Source organism: Microtus pennsylvanicus, chromosome 15 (assembly GCF_037038515.1).
Source record: "Microtus pennsylvanicus isolate mMicPen1 chromosome 15, mMicPen1.hap1, whole genome shotgun sequence".
Classification (NCBI taxonomy): Eukaryota; Metazoa; Chordata; class Mammalia; order Rodentia; family Cricetidae; genus Microtus; species Microtus pennsylvanicus.
In genome coordinates, this window is record NC_134593.1 from 14,396,554 (window position 1) to 14,414,184 (window position 17,631).

Sequence of the window (17,631 nt, forward strand, 5' to 3'; positions counted from 1 at the left end):
CTGTAATCAGTTATTGGCTAACTCTCACATCTTGATTCAACCCATTTCTAATAATCTGTATGTTACCACAAGGTTGTGGCTTACTGGGAAAGATTCAGCATCTCTGACCTGGTGACTTCATGGCAGCTCTCTCTGCCTGCCTTCTTTCTCCCAGCATTCAGTTCTGTCTTCCCTGCCTACCACTAACCAACAAAAACAACACAAATACAGAAAGGCCTCCTACACCATTTCCCCCTTTCTGTTTAAACAAAAAGGAAGGCTTTAAGATAGTAAAATTACATATAACAGGTATCAAGCAAGAACTACAGTTACAATATTTAGATCTATTTTATCTTTTATCATAACAAAGGAAAACTATAACTATCTATCTATTCTTCAACTCTATCAAAGACTCCAGAATGATATAATATTACCTAAGTAAATAAGAAGTAAGCAACTTCCAAAACTCTAGAAATGACAGAGACATCTTACTGCCTGGACAGTCACCCAAAGGTCTTCTGTATCATTGGGGCATCCATCTTCTGCATACAGGCCCATAGTATCCAGAAGATATTTCCATGAAGCTGGAAATTTCAAATACAGCTCAGTCATTTTCTTCTGTGCCCTACAGAATGTCTTTCAGACTCTTTCATGAATCAGGAACCCCAAAAGACCATCTCACCTTTAGGCAAATTCAGCTCTCTGCGGGTTCTTCATGTCCAGTTTATGCAACAGTCCAAGCAAGAGCAGTTTCTTACCCAAATGGCTATCAAACTCCATAATGAGACTCTTCATTGCACATCTTCCTCTTGAAGTAGATTGGTGCTGCCAGGAGCAGACGTGTCTCATTGTCATTAAAAGTCCTAATTTATTAAAACATTTTAAATGCCATATTCTGTAGTCTTTGACAGATATGAAGAATGTCTATCTAACTGAAATATATCTCTATATTTCTAGAAAATCTAACTAACATGACTACAAGCTTGACTATTATTGATGAATATCCATTAACAACCTATATTTCCTAATTATACATTACATTTTTAAATAAACTACACAATCACAATACCCTAATCAAGATCAGAAATACATATAACAAAACTGACCTTAAACTTGTATCAATAAAGCAAAATCCACACGAATGCAAATTATTCATATGTATATCATATCTATATCACATTCCTCTTTAAATGTAAGAGAACATTTATAAACAATATTTGGGAATATGGGCACAGTTTTTTCTGTCCAAACTTCTTCCTGGTGTATGGGGGTACTGTTAATCAGGTCTCTCATGGTATATCCTGTTTGCTTGGTTCATCTCAGTCAGCAGTTGAGCAAAGTAATTTTTTTGAGGGTCTTCACAGCAACCTTTCAGGGGGGCATGGTCTATCATACTATATTGGTCTAGAAGCAATCCACAGGGTCTCATTCTTTGTGAAAACAAAAGAAGAACCTCTTTTCCAAAGCATCATATCCTTAGACCCAAATTCTGAAGTCATAATACCTTTATAATATACATGCTGGTTTGGCTTAGCAGCTCATATATTGAAACGTCTCTCTGTACTTAGCTCCTTCACAGTCAAAAATTAAAAGGAAACACAATAATACACAGAATCCAGACTCTTTGTAAATTTTCCATTTTTATGTGACATATTTCTTTATTTTTTTAATCTATGATTATCTGTACTCTGTCTCTTACCCTTTTCTAAAAAGCATTAACTTTATTTTATGACTTTTTATACTCTTTATTTTCTCTCTCTCTCAAGCCTACGTAAGCCTGAGCTAATGGGCCAATCAGTTTATATCCAATGTAGAATCTCAGTGTGATTTTCTTTGGGACTTGCTGGCTGTGAGAACTGGGCAGGACAGAAATCCCAACAAGCAGGCCCTCATGTTACAAAATGGCGCCCACATGAATAACTGCATCCACAGAAAGCCTGAGAAAGCTTGGGAAAGAATAAAGCATATTTTCTTGGTAGCAGCAATTTTTTGGGTCTGCTCTGCTTGCTAGAGGCAAGCAAGCGCTCTCATCTAAGAGAGGCTTCCTGACTCAGCTTTAGCTGTAAAACCTTGCAGCTCTTTTAAGAGGTCCTGCCATGAATACTTAAGTAATGCTGATGAAAAACTGACTGCATGCTTTTCGGTTTTCAGCCATAGCAGGAAAAAAGTCACACCATTTTAAAATGCTCCCTTTCTGGGCCATTCTGACAGTGCAAACTCTGACTCTTTCAGGCAGGTGGTCTGACTTCGGAGCATTTGAGTGTGGTTTGTGATCACACTGCTGCAGCTTTCTTGCTGGCAGGGACCTTGAAATGCCATAGAGTTGTGGCAATAAACATGGCTACAGCTGGTACCTCCACCATGTGGCTGGAATCATAGAAAGCTAAGAAATGGGCTGGATCCAGCCATCAAAGCCACAGCTTTGATCCTACCCATATTGCGTGGTAAATTAAAGACTCATGTAGTCAGAAAAAGAGAGATATACAGTAAAGAAAGATTCAAAGAAAAAAACACCTCTAAATGGTTTACTGTGTGTTAAAAAAATATATCCTGGCTTGGGAGAGAAAAGAAAAATGTTAAAGTCCTTAAAATAAATAAAAGAAAGAGTAGTTGGGTGTGGTGGAACACACCTTTAATCCCAATGCCTGGGAGGCAGATGCAGACAGATCTCTGTGAGTTCAAGGACAGCCTGATCTACAGAGGGAGTTCCAGGACAACCAAAAATATACAGAGAACCTGTCTCAAAAAGTAAAAGTAACAATAAAAGAAATAGAGTTTAAAATAAAGCCCCATAAAGATGAAAAACGCACAGAGAATCTTGATACTGTATGTTATTATGTTCTCTTTTAATTGTTTGAATGCTGAGGAAGGAGCAACAGCTGCTAAAAGATATTTGCTTATAAATGCTGCTGAATTAATCCAAGATAGGTATTTTGAAAATTCCTTGACTTCAAAACTGAAGTCAAAAGGTATGTTACTTTGGAGGAGAGATTTTGCTTTTGTTTCCACAGGAAATGAGAGGCTGTGGATTCATTCTGAAATAAGAAAAATCAGGTTTGATCAAGGAAGACCACCTGAGAAATCTCCAGTAGGAAAAGATGGCCTGGATGTATAAGTTCTACATCTAGAATAGATTCAAGACTGCTGCCTGAGATGATCAAGACTCACAGGATACTCCAGTCAGGACTTGATCATAATTCTAAATTTTCTTTTGGTCCCCATAAAATTATCAGTGCCCCAAACCAGCCAGAAGTAGCCTGGAATACTACGCCACATTTCCCAAAAATGGACTATGGATATTTTCCTTTGTTTAAAAAAAAGAGGGGGAAGTGGTGCGGGAGAATTGTCTGTATTCTGTCAATGATGTTTTAAATAAATGCTGATTGGCCAGGCAGGAAGTATAGGTGGGTCAACCAGACAGGAAGTAGAGGTGGGACAATGAGAACAGGACAATTCTAGGAAGGAGGAAGCCCATTCCTTCCAGTCCTGCCCAGACCACCGAAGAAGCAACATGTGACCTACCCCGCTGAAAAAGGTACTGAGCCATGTGGCTAACATAGATAAGAATAATGGGTTAATATGAGCTACAAGAGCTAATAAGAAGCCTGAGCTGATGGGCCAATCAGTTTATATCTAATGTAGACTTTCTGTGTGATTTTCTTTGGGACTTGCCGGCTGTGGGAACTGGGCAGGACAGAAACCCCAACAAGCAGGCACTCATGTTACAAGTTATCTCGGGAACCTTATCTTTATGGGAAGAAAATGCAGTCAAGTAAGAGAAACAGCTCTTGGGTGGTTGAAGTTAGCATGAGTTCATATGTCACAGATGGAATTAGCTCTCTGGAGGAGAGCTGCCCAGGGTTATACATGTGTACTACTGGGCTTGAAGACACCTCACTGAGGACATTACAGGGTCACTTTCTCTATCATCAAGAGGCAGCAAACTAAGTATACTCTGTAAGACTCATCCACAGCTGGAGAAATTTCAATATGTAAGAAATCCCTTTAAAATAGGCGAGGTTCAAGGTACAGTTAAAAAAAAAAACACCAACAGAAGTACATCTTCTGAAGTCTAGAAAGAGAACGATTAAAGCACAAAGATGTTTCATTTTATTTGAACCAAGCTTCAGGACAAAGAGAACAAGAGAAACTTGAAGCACTTTAAATAACCCTTAGATGAAAGGGGCGATAAATCGCCAAAATGAGGAATCAACTAAGGCGTCCATCAATGAATAAATGCATAAAGAAATGGGTTGTGTGTACGCAAGAAGACAGTTGACCACTAGAAATAGTGAAATCGTGTCATTTGCAGCAACGTAGGTAGAACTGAGGGTGTCAGTTAAATAAGCCAGATACAGAAAGACAAAAATTACATGTCCTCACTCACGGGGAAGCTAAAAAGCTGATCCCATGGAAAATGAAGCAGAACACTTGTCACGAGAGGCTGGGAAGAGTATTGGGGAAGAATGGAGTGGGCAGATAGCAGGCACAATTGATACAGTTTGATAGAAGAAATAGTTTCAGTGTTCTACAGCACAACTGGATAATTGTAGTCTACAACAATTTGTTATAAACTTCAAAAGAACTACCTAGAAGTCAGGCTGATGAGGTGGCTCTGCTTCAACTATGGGGCCCATGTGGGAACAGACTCTGGAAGGTTGCCTCTGACTTCCACAAACTGCCATAGCAGGCCATGCCCATACACAAACACATGGGTGCAAGTTAGAAAAAATATGAAGTCTCCCAACACACAGAAACGATAAATATTTTTCCATTTTCAAATAGTTATCACTTTAATTACAAAGACTAGATTAAATATTGTATACATGTATGTGAAATTATCAAATTATACACATTGATACATGGAAAATCATGTTACTTAAATTTTATTTTCAAGAATTTCATACGTAATCCCAGCACTCGGGAGGCAGAGGCAGGTGGATCTCTGTGAGTTCGAGACCAGCCTGATCTACAGAGCTAGTTCCAGGACAGGCTCCAAAGCCACAGAGAAACCCTGTCTCAAAAAACCAAAAAAAAAAAAGAATTTCATACATATATCCAATGAAATATGACCTCACCTATCCTCTATGTTCCCTTCAACTCCCTTCATATCTCCCCTCTCACTCACTCCCAACTTCATGTCTTTTTAAAATAACCTACTAGTGCAGTTAGTGTTGCCTGATAAATACCAATTCTCCCTCCCCCAACAACCATCCACTTTCAATAGCTCCTCCGTATGGGGTGAAGCCCACAAATGATCTACTCAACCTATGCCAGATTTTTGACCAGCTTGATCTCATGTACGTCTTATGCAGTAACCACGTCTGCTGTGAGTTCGTGGTTCTGGTAGCCATGCACTTTCAGAAGACAACGTTTTACAGCACCCTCCTCTTCTGCGATGGCCACTGAGCCTTGGTGGCTGTGGTGGCAGTATTTAGAGCCAAATGTCCAGGCTCTTATTCTCAGGACTTTGACCAACAATATATCTCTCCATTGACGGCTACACACTGCAAAAAGAAAAAGAAAAAAGAAAATAACCTTCTCTGGCCAAGATTTAGAGTAGCCAAGGTCTATGGATATAAACATAAATACTTACAAGGCAATTTTACATACAGCATGGCCACTTAGCAGACTCTACCCCAGGGCCTAGACTTTCACTGTCATGGACTTTTGACCAGGATTACAAAACCAGGCATGAAATTCCCACCTGTGGAACAGGCCTCAGATTCTATCATAAAGTGGTTAAATACCCTCATATCATTTTGGTGTTGCAATCTTGGTAGAGCAAGCAATCCACCACTGAGTTCCCCCTCCAACCCTAGGGATAGTACAGCTTTTGTGGGATCCTTGCTGCTGTCCTTGGTAGAGGCAATGAATTGACTCAAGAATGAAGTCCACAAAGATATGAGACTGTGGTCTGGCTGGTCCAGCAATGGCTGTCTCCTGACTGAAAGGCCAAGAATCCAGTAGTTGTTCAGTCCACAAGGATGTACGTCTCAGCTGGTCTCTGGTCTGTGTTGGAGTCCCGAAGATGCTGGTTCTAATACCATCAAAGCAATGCGTGAGCAACAGATAGATAGGCTTTCCAGAGAGAGTGAAGGCAAGTGGGCTAAAAGCCAAAGCTTTTGTCACATGGACTGCCTCCAGAAGGAGTGGCCCAGAATTAGGGCAGGTCTTCCCACCTCAAATGATCTAGCTTCAGAGTGGGTCTTTGTATGTCAAGTGGGTCAATCAAGGCAAACCACTCACCTGTGTGCCCAGCTGCTCAGGTTTTAGTTGATTAGAGCTGTAGTTACGTTGACAACCAAGCTGACAAGCCACCACAATCACAGCCATAGACAAAGCACCTGACGCACCCTCTGAAACACATGCTGAGGTTTGACAGTGGTGATGTTGTGAGGTGGCACCAGAGGGCTTTGCGCCACAGAGAGCGACCAATGCTTTTCTCAGAATGGCTGCCTTCCCCTTGTGAGAGCAGGTTGTTATAAAGTAGGTTTGCCTCTTCAGGAAGACTCTGCTTGCCACTCTCCTCCCACCACTGTTAAAAGAGCACAAAAGCCTTGCTGATACCATGCTCTTGAACCTCCAGTCTCCAGAACCAACAGCCAAAATAAACCTCTTTGCTTTATGCATATTCAGGGATTTTGTTCTAACAACAGGAAGTGGACCCGGACAGACTCACCTCAGACCCCCGAATAAGGTGTGCTTTTGCTCCAAACTCTAAGGGAATCACCAAGAGCTCTTTCTTAGTGGTCAGAAGCTAAAGGTAACAGTCCTTGCCTTTCTCTCAGAAGGAATATCTGAGCACACCTCAGTCCACTGACGTCTGAAACTGCCCTCAATTTCACACCCCCTCACTCTTAGTGTTTACTTTCTGCCCTCCGGCATACACCCAAATGTTGCACTTAACACTTTCGAATCTGCCAGGTCCAAATAGCATAACATCACCAATATGGCAAGATCGTTCTGTGAAATGTCAGGACAATCAAGTTTATTTTAGACTACGGTGTGAAAACTTCAAAGAAATCAACCCAAAGCATAATTACCTCTATCAACGGGGATCTGCTTCTGCAAACCGAACATATGTAGATATTTCTAAGTTAGGTCCCTGGTTGCCATTCTGGTTTTTGGTAATTATGACTACTCTACTTTTTCCTTTCCTAATTAAGTAAGCATCACTGTCATTCTGAAATCTTATCCTCCGTATCGATACACGGAAAACAGCTGTCAGATCAGTCCATCTGACCATCAAGTCTGGCCTACAAGGCCTAAATGTTGTACCTATCGGGCTCACAACACATACAATAACCATTACTTCAAAGAAAACTCCTCATCCTGATGGATAACACCCCAGCCAACTTCTCTATGATGCCAGTTTCTGTCCCTCGCATATTCCTTGCTGTTTTTATTTCTATATAGTCCAAGCTATCCTGGAACTCACAACCTCCCTGCCTCCACATCCTAACTGCTGGGTTTACAGGTGAACACCTCCATGCCTACCTCTGTGACTCTTTCCACCACATATTCATACTCTGCCAAGATGTTATCTCAGGTTTACTTAGCGTCCACTCTCATCTATTCTAGCCTCCAAGTGCCCATGTGTGCCTATCAAACTCTCAGTTACCGTATCAATGCAGCTTTGTAGCCCAACAGTTTAGCACTCACTCTCAGAATACATTCGCGGTGTATTCTCCCAGTTCCGACCATTGTTCTTTCTAGTAGCCAAGCACTGAAAGCTTTATGACAGAGAATGCTTCTATGCAGTCAGCTAGTGTTTTCCCCAGAGGGATCATGCTTACACATAATCTAGGTGTAGCTCTAGAAGTCATGAGAGGGAACCAGCAAACTGAGAGATCATCTTTCAAGTGTATTTGTCATGGATCTCTAAAGGAACAAAACTGATAGAATGAGTGGATGGGTGGGGTGGGGAGAGAGAATACAGAATGAGTATATACCATAATATGTGTGTTAGAGTGGCATCAGGCTGTGCTCTGAGTAGTCTAGCAATGGCTGTCTCCTGACAGAAAGGCCAAGAATCCAGGAGTTGTCCCATCCACAAGACCGGGTGCTCAGCATCCTAATCTTGTGCTGGAGCTCCAGGGAATTCCTAGGGAGCTGCTGGTCTCCACTCTACACTGGAATCTCTACATTTATGAAAATCAGACTTCTTTGAATCAAAAATAAAAATGAAATTCAGGAAAGAGTCAAGGCTAAAAAAACTATTACATTCATAGGTTTAAACACAATTATAGTGTGTTTCTCATTTAAAACCATTCCACAAATGCATAGGTTGAGGTATAAACCCATTCCACAGATGTATAGTTTGAGGTTTCACTGCAGCCCAAAACAGATTTATAAGATTGGTTACCTGACTATAGATGTGCTAAATCTTTGAATTATCTCTTAACAATTTTAAATAGCCACAAAGTACTCGGACATGCTTTGTTTTATTGTGTTTGAGACTGGTGGTAATTTTAAAAGTGTCTCTTCTTGAAATTTTTTTCTGCTTCCTTGATGAAAATGATTTTCACATGTTGAGTTGTTATGGAAACCCTAATGGGGTTGGTAATTTACCTATAGATTCTTTTGATTTTTGTATGTATACAATCATCAGATAATTCACAGATCATAACATCTCCTCTTTTCCATCATTTATAGGTGTGTAGTCAATCCCTTGGCTTACAAGATCAGATTGGCCCTCCAGTTCAGCCTCAATCACTGGGAGTTCTGGTTCCTGTGAGCCACAGCGGCCTCGCACATCTGTGATAAGCAAGGCAGCTGGCTAATCATGATGTGACTCTCATCCAGGCCAGCTCAGCTCCAGCACATAGATACCATCTCCACCAGGGCAGCTCAGGCTTGCTCATAAGACAGTCGTGGTCGCTACGCTTAGGACACAAAGCCACCAGCAGCCTAAGCTCAGAACTGGCACCTGGGAGGTCACAGGACCAGCTGGCTCCAGAACAGGAAGCACACCACTTCTAATAGGAAGAGATTAAGGTCACCTGCAGAGGTTGAACTTTACCACAGAGAACTATCCTAAAAATGAAAAACAACAACAAACAATATTGAATAAAGTGAGTCGGACTTAAAAGGAAGCACACTATACAATATCTCTAAATAAAGTGAAAAACAAGCTAAATTAAAATATAGGACTCATTGATATATGTTCAATAGAGCATTTTAAGTAGGGAATAATTGTCATGATTGGCAGGGTACAGCTGTTTTGGAAGAGTGGTTACTCTAACTATAGTGAAAAGATATGATTTTAGGCCTATGAGCCCAGAACACAGGGGTTTCTGGGTAATTGGCTGTGCTGTGTATGATTTCTTAACCTGGGTGATAGTGATAAGATGATTATATACTTTTAAGATTAATTTTATATCTCTGGCTGCATAAAGCTTAATAAATCCTTGATACCCCTTAAACTAATGCATATCGATTTCTCTTAGCAATCATATGTGTGCAGGCACCAGAAGAGGGTGTAAGATCCCCTGGAACTATAGTGACAGATGGTTGTGAGACACCGGAGTGAGGGCTGAGAGTCAGACACGGGTTCTCCGCAAAAGCAGTATGCTCTTAACCACTGAACCATCTCTCTAGACTCCAGAGTGGTCATTTTAAATTGAAAATCTGATGCATCTTTCTCTGTATTCTTATGATAAAAATTAAATAGTATATGAAAATGGCTTAAAAATTATACTACAAATATTATAGAATAAAGAACTTAGAAACCACTCCTGTGTATACATTATAATTTAATATACAATAAGTATTGCAGCATAATTTAATAGCAGAAGAATCTATTGGTTAGAAATAACTCTGGGAAACTGTTTCACTAGAGGGAAAAAATAAGTTGGATATCTGTCTATCAGAATATGCAAAGAAAGTTCCAGAACAGTGGTTCTCAACCTGCAATACTGCGACCCTTTAATACAGTTCTTCATGTTGTAGTGAACCTCCCACCATTACATCATTTCATTGCTACTTCATAGCTGCAATTTTTCTACTGTTATGAATTGTGATGTAAACATCTGATATGCAACCCAAAAGGGTCGCACCCACAGGTTGAGAACCATTGCTCTAGAAAAAGAAGACTCAAGACAAAAGTCATAAGGTAATGGTAGATATTGTGGCTTAATATCTTTCCCGACATGTTGGACACGGATGCATTTCTAGAGAAAGTCCTTGCATGCAAGAATATTTGGGCAGCACAAATTAGGTCTTCATGAGCCTTTTTTAAAAAATGGAACTCAAAATTGGGTGGGTAGGGAAGGTGTAGATGCAGGAAGAGCTGGGATGGGTATGATCAACATGCAGATGAAGTTCTCAAAGAAATAATAAGACTCCTTTAAGTAAGTGGGGAAAGGAGTTGAGGCCATTTATACCAATGATGGGGGGTGCTCTGAATTGAAGACTGTGTGTAACTTGATCCCGTACATCCCAAAGAAGAAAACAGTAAGAGAAGGAAGTTTACAATGAGAATTGAATCACCCTCTTCCATGGGTTTTCTCCCTATAGCATATTGTCTAAAAAATGGTAGCTTTTGTTTGTGCGCACCTGCAGTATTTACTTCTGTCACATTGTTCTATACATTGTTCTCTTTGATTTATAATATACTTTGGACATCTTCCTTTCCACAAACCTATCTCTCCTTGAAGCAGATACTGAATTTTTATTTACTCCAATTAAGTTTTGCTACTAATAAACTTTTGTTTGCTTTTCAAGATGTCTTCTAGCAAACAATGTGCTTTTTAAATTGTTTCCTGCTGGGACCGGAAAGAAGGCTCTGTGGTTAAGAGCACTTGCTGCTCTTTCAGAGAAACAGAGTTCAGTTCCCAGCTCCCTGCTCCAACTCCAGCTGATGTGCTCTTCTGGCCTCTGCAGGCACCTGTAGGTACACACACACATATATAAATAAAAGTAAAATAAATCTTTACATAGTTTGCTAGTAAGCAATATCTCTGCCAATATCTTGCACGTTAACTGATGGGAAATATTAGCATTATTCACAAATCCTAAGTAGTAAAATTTCTAAGTCAAAAGTGTCAGGACAAACACTGCATTTGTTTTAATATGTGATAGAGATTGTCCAGTCACCAAGAAGCTCTCAAAGGATGTATTTCCCCATGCTTTTGTAAGCATTGGGGGTTATAAAGCTTTCTTATTTATTTTTTTACAGGCATTATAAAATTGAAAGATTTTATCTTGCTGATGTCTTTAAATAAGAGTGAGGCTGGTATATTTCCATCGTTTTGTGGGCCATTTGTATTCCTCCTGAACTGTGCGCTCCCATAGTTTGCCTGCTTTCTCTGAGCTGTTTTACATCCCCATTCGTTTGCATGGGTTATTTTGCAAATCAAGGCAATTAGCCTCTCTATCATATGTTCTGCAGCTACACTTTCACAGTCTGTCTTGTCTTTTGCCAAACAGAAGTTTTAAATTTTTACACAGTCAGATTTATCAATCTGTTCCTTTGTGGCTGCTGGGGACCCGTTATTTTCCCTTTTGTTTGCGGCTTGAGAATTTAAGTGATGTTCTTCAAGGAGTGGCCGGGTGGGGAGGGGGGAGTAACTGAGGGGACTGCAGCTTACAAGCAGAACAAAGAATTTTAATTATTTTTTTTTGAGATTTTAATACAATTGCATCATTTCTCCCTTCCCTTTGTAGCCTGAAAACCCCTCCCTGCTCTCTTTCAAATTTATGGCCTCCTTTTTTATTAGCTGCTGTTACATACTCTCATGTATGCATATATACACATATATATTCCTAAATGCAATCTGTGCAACGCTACTTGCATGTACATTTTCTGGGATGGCCATTTGGTATTGGGTAACCGATTGGTGTGCGCTTGGGGTGGGGGGGGGGAACGGGACTGTGTCTCCTGACCTCAGCATCCCCCTAGTTGCCTGCAGTTCTGTGTGTAGGATGGAGGTTTCCTGTTCACTTTGGCACGTCCGTTGGTGGTGGTCTTGTTCATCTCCTGCTTAGGCAGTCACGTTGGTGAGACTTTCTCTTTACCATGTTCTAAATATTTATAGTCTTCACCCCTCATCAATGGAGATTTCTCTTTGCAACAATGGAGACTATGACATAAAACTGCAACTCACCAAAATGCAGAGTGTGGAGTCCCGTCCCAAAGAATATAACTGCAACCCGACTGCACCTGAAGCCCAGGGAACACGGCAGAGTGGGGGCAGAGACTGAAAGCGCCAGAGGCCATATCTCCCACAACTGCAGAACAAAACATTTAAAGGAAGAAATGGCGGGGGGTGATGATAACACAAGCCGGGGTGGCCGGGGAAAGCTCCTCTCCAGCCTATTAGCACTGAGCAGGGACTGCCCTATCCTGCCCTGTCTCTCTTTTTCAAGGGAGCTTCCAGAGCCTCTAGTAGTACCCATAAGCAGTGCTCCCAAGATTTGAGGCTACAGGTCCTTCTGGGACCAGGGACTTAGGGACGGTGAGTGGATATCGTGATGATCTGGTCTTCTGAGGCAGTTCAGCATGGAATGTATTTGATTGTTACACGGTAAAATTGAGCATACATGTAATATAAACCTTATAATCTGTTTTTCTCCACCAAGGTTCCAAGGGAGATTTAGAGTGGAAGAAATTTTCTTTCTAATTCTTAGTCTAGTTAAGGTACTATCAGTTTGGTTTAAAAAAAAAAAACAAAACAAAACAAAAGAAACTCGTGGTAAAACTGATTTTTTTCTACTGTTTTCTACTTTTTATTTCTTTCTGCCCTAATCATTTTGATTTATTTTCTTCTGTTAACTATGGGCTTAGCTTGCTCTTTCCTAGTTCCTTGAGGTATAAGTTGCTTATGTGACATTTTTTTTTCTTACCACAAAAGCATTTGTAGGTACAAAATTCCTCTCATAAACATTTTGTTATATCCTATAAGTTTAGGTATCTTTTTTCACTTCTGTTGATCTCAAGATTTTTTTATTTCAATTTAATTTCTTTAATCCATCAGTTATTCGGGAGTGTGTCATTTAACGTCCAGTGTTTGTGAGTTTCCTAATGTTGGATAACCTAGAAGAGATGAGCTCCTAGAATCATACAGCCTACTCTTGAGGAATTATGAAGAAACAGAAAACCTGATCAGACAATAATGGGTAATATGGCAACACTTTCCCAAGAAATCAAAGTCCAGAAGCCACTGACTGCACAAGAGAATTCTAACAAGCATTTAAATAATGTCTGAGCTGGGTGGGGGTGGTGACACATGCCTGCTCTGGTGGTTTGAATGTATGTCCCCATGGGCTCGTGTTTGAATGCTTGGCCTATTGGGAGTGGCACTATTAGGAGGTGTGGACTTGCTGGAGGAGGAGGTGTGTCACTGTAGGGAAGGGCTTTGAGATCTCGTGTGTTCAAGCTGTGTCCAGTGTGGTACACAGTTCACTTCCTGTTGCCTGCAGATCAGTATGTAGAACTCTCAGCTCCTTCTCCAGCACCATGTCTGTCTGCACAGTGCCATGTCCCACTGTGATGATAATGGACTAAACTTCTGAAACTTTAAGCCACCCCCAATTAAATGTTCTCCTTTATAAGAGTTGTTGTGGTCATGGTGTCTCTTCACAGCAATAAAACCCTAAGACACCTGCCTGTAATTCTAGCACTTGGAAAGTAGAGGCAATAAAACCAAAAATTCAAGGTCATTCTTAACTACATGAGATCCTGTTTTAAAAAAAAACAAACACCTTTTTTTTTATTTAGGAAGAAAATTAATGCTAACCCCTGGTGTTAGGAAATGCAATGGTTGGGATTTTTTTTCTTCTATAAGCAAAAACAAAATTGGTGGAATCATATCAAACTAAAAAGTTGTTGCTATATAGCAAAAAAAATGTCAACTAAATGGAAAAGCAACTTTTGAACTTTCTGTGACTATAACAAATACCTCGTTAATCAACCTATACAGAGAAAAGACTCAGCTCATGGTTTTGAAGGTTTGGTTCATGGTCTGTTGTTCTCACTGATTTGGGTTTATCATGCCAGAACAAAACAAAGCAAAATAAATCATCTCACTATACCAAAAACAGAAGAAAGGCCAGGGGTCCCTCATGAACATGTTCCCAGTGACTCAAAGACCCTTACTTGGCCCCATGTTCTAAAGGTTTCATGCTCTCCAGAAGGCAGCATTCTGGAGAATAAAGCAATATATGGCTATTGGGGAATCTTCCATCCAAACTTCAGTGGCAAATCACCAAAAAGGAGACAGTGTTTTACAAATCACACATCCAATAAGGGTTTAATGTCCAAAGGAAGTCATTCAGCTTAAAAGAGTGCTAATTCGGTCAAAAGGAGGGAAATCTTGGTAAATATTTCCCCAAAGAAGACACACAATGAGGTAATAAACAACTCTTCATAGAATCACATGTGGACACTCCCCTTTTTAAGGACTCATTTCACGTTGAAAATGTGTTAACTCTTCAGGAATCATTCAAAGGACTCATCCAAAGGGCACTACACATGTAAACTCACTTCCACATTTAGGCCAGTTCTCACTTTTTCTCTGCTTTAAAATATTTTCATGACGTCATCATAATATTATGTGCACAGCAAGTTCAAGGCCAGCCTAGACTACAGGAAATGTTGCATAAAAATGAAAGAAGTACACTGTATTAATGGCTCACCACTCATCAATGCATATACGGTAGAGCTTCACAGGCAAGGGACTGGTCAGCTGTTGTTACCACTAGGCAAGAAAGCTGCCCCCACTGTCAACCCTAAGTCGACTAGATGAAGTGAGACACAGCCAACTCCATCAGAACCTTAGGAACTCTGTTGCAGGGTCTTGCGCAGTGCTCAACCTTGCCGCTAGAACTTTCGGTTGTACCCTAGCTCGTGAATGGCTGTACAAACAGAATAAAGAAGTTAAGGTGATGTAGCAAAAAAGAACATAATTAAGGTAATGTGGAGAAAAACTTGCAATGGCTGTATGTGAAAGCCCTTCCTCCTGAGAATCTGCCCATAGCTCTCTGTAAGTTTTGTCCCCTTTATTGGCAGATAGAACAGTTCTTGTTGATGCTCAATTCCTAAAAAATGTATCTAGCTTTAGTGTTTTGCACTGATGAAATATTTACTTTCCATCCATTTCAAGGACCTACATGGGTACCTTAAAAACATCTATATATTCTTGCCAGTCCCAACTGCCTTCTAATCCTAGAAGGGAATTTCTTTGATGGACATCAACATGCACTATTTTAATGTGCCTGCAGTCTACTGCACACTTACCTGAATATACACTAAGGTCATTCATTGGTCATGGTCCATGAAACAGACAAAACCCAAACCAAGTGTCCTGGTTAGTTTTTATTGTCACAATTTAGAGTCTTCTGAGAAGAGGGAACCTCAGTTGAAGGATTGCCTCCTTCAGATTGGCCTGTTGACATGTCTGTGCGGGGCAGTGGTGCTCACTAATCAATATGGGTGAACCCAGTTCACTCGGGGCAGTACCTGAGCTGTATAAGAAAGCTAGCTGGGCATAACCAATCAGTGAGGCACTAAGCAGCATACCCCTTTGGTTTCTGGGCCAGTTCCTATTTGGGTTCCTGCCATGAATTCTCTGAAGGGTAAGATTGTGATTTAGGTGTGTGCACCAAATAAGTCCTTCCCTCCCCTACACTGCTTTTGGTCTGAGTGTTTTATCACAACACCACCAAGGGGCTTTCACTGTGGTTCAACTATCCCATCATTGCGAGAAAAACAGCATGCAACCTAGACCACTGTGCTTTTCCTATCAGAGCCTTTCCATTTGCTGGAGAAGCTGCTGCCCATCCACTTTGGGATGCTATCCACAAACCAGCAGCTTTTTATTAAGTAGCCCGTGAGTGGGTGACAGTAGGATCCACTCGCTTCTCAAGTGACCCCAACTCAGTACTAGAAGAAAGAAGCTATTTGCTTGGGGATACAGTGTACCTCTTTGCATTCATCCAATAACAGTGTACCTCTTTGCATTCATCCCTGAAAAAAATATTTTTATTTCATTTTTGTATTCTTCTGAGCACTGCTTTCTTTATGGGAGTGTTTCTCCAAAATAACTCAAGACTGAGCATTTTCAGTTTGCGAGAGATTCTACATCCTTCAGTGACAGAGACTGCCTCCATTAAGGACCAAAGGAACTCAGGACAAATGACTAGCTGAGGTGCTTATTAAAATCCCAAAGCAGACACTGGAAAAGTCAGGCTCTCTAAGAATCCAAGTACCTATTACAGCGCCCTGGCTTCTCTCGGCATTTCTCATCCCCTCCCAATACCCTACACCTCTCCAGGCTCTGAGCTTCTCTTCCTGTCTCCTTGCTCCTAATTCCTACATAACTCAGTTGTTTTGGCCATGCAGACTCTTTGGTTCTCTTTGTCCTCTTGGTTCTTCTCCCTCTCCTCATTCCTTTTTCTTCTCTTCCTCTCTCCCTCTCACCCTTCCCCCTTTATGATCTAGTCTGCTGGCTGTGTTCAATCCACTACTTTCTCTCTCTGCTCTGGACTCTTCCAGATCCCTCTGTCTGTTCTCTCCCTCGCATTTACACTAAAAACCTTCTACTCAACCCACCTAGTAGCCGTAATGTCCCCATTTTCAACCAGCAAGGTAGTAGATGGTTCTCAAGTATTGTGTGTAGTGATAGGAGCGGCGGGCTGCGGCCCGGCTCCCAGCTAGCTTTACCCGAAATAATTACATGGAAACTGTATTCATTTAAACACTGCCTGGCCCATTAGTTCCAGCCTCTTATTGGCTAATTCTCACTTCTTGATTAACCCATTTCTAATAATCTGTGTAGCACCATGAAGTGGTGGCTTACCAGGAAGATTCTAACCTGCATCCATCTCAGAGAGGAGAGCTATGGCATCTGACTCACTTCCCTTCTTCCCAGCATTCTGTTCTGTCTACTCTGCCTATCTAAGCTGCTGTCCTATCAAAGGCCAAGGCAGTCTCTTTATTTGACCAATGAAAGTAACACATAGACAAAAGACCCACCTACATCAATTGTGCCTTACCACACCATCCCAGAATGTTCTGATACAAAACCCACCAGTCACCTTTGGATGGCACCCATAAGTTTTTGCAATAATCTCTAGTCTATTTAACTAAGAATTACAGACATTTCCTAAATCATGAGTATAGCTCAAATAGCCCAAAAGAATCAAGAGCGATTTCTTTTTTTCTGAGTCCAACACATCCTGATTTTCTTTGTGTACCCATTCAAATAGACTCTTATTTGAAGGAAGTTTTACAGATGGGTGCTGGTGATATTTCCAATGCAAAATAGGTATCCTTTAAAAGCCAGACAGAGCAGCCAAGAATTTGTTTGTTTGTTTGTTTAGAATGAGAATATTAATTGCTTCAGTTGCCTGTGTAATGTTATGGGTGACTCTTATCCACATTATACTGAGAGTTCCAGTATACAGTTTGGGCCTGTCTCTGCAATTGTCCTGCGTTTATCAACCACCCTCTGTTGGTAATCTGTGCTGCTCCTACATTTAGGTCAGTTCTCACTTGTTTGCCGCTTTGAGATATTATCACGATGTTATCATTATAATACTCTGTACACAGTAGTTCAAGGCCACCCTAGACTACGTGAAATTCTGCCTTTAAAAAAAAGGTGCAAAGCCGGGCGGTGGTGGCACACGCCTTTAATCCCCCGGGAGGCA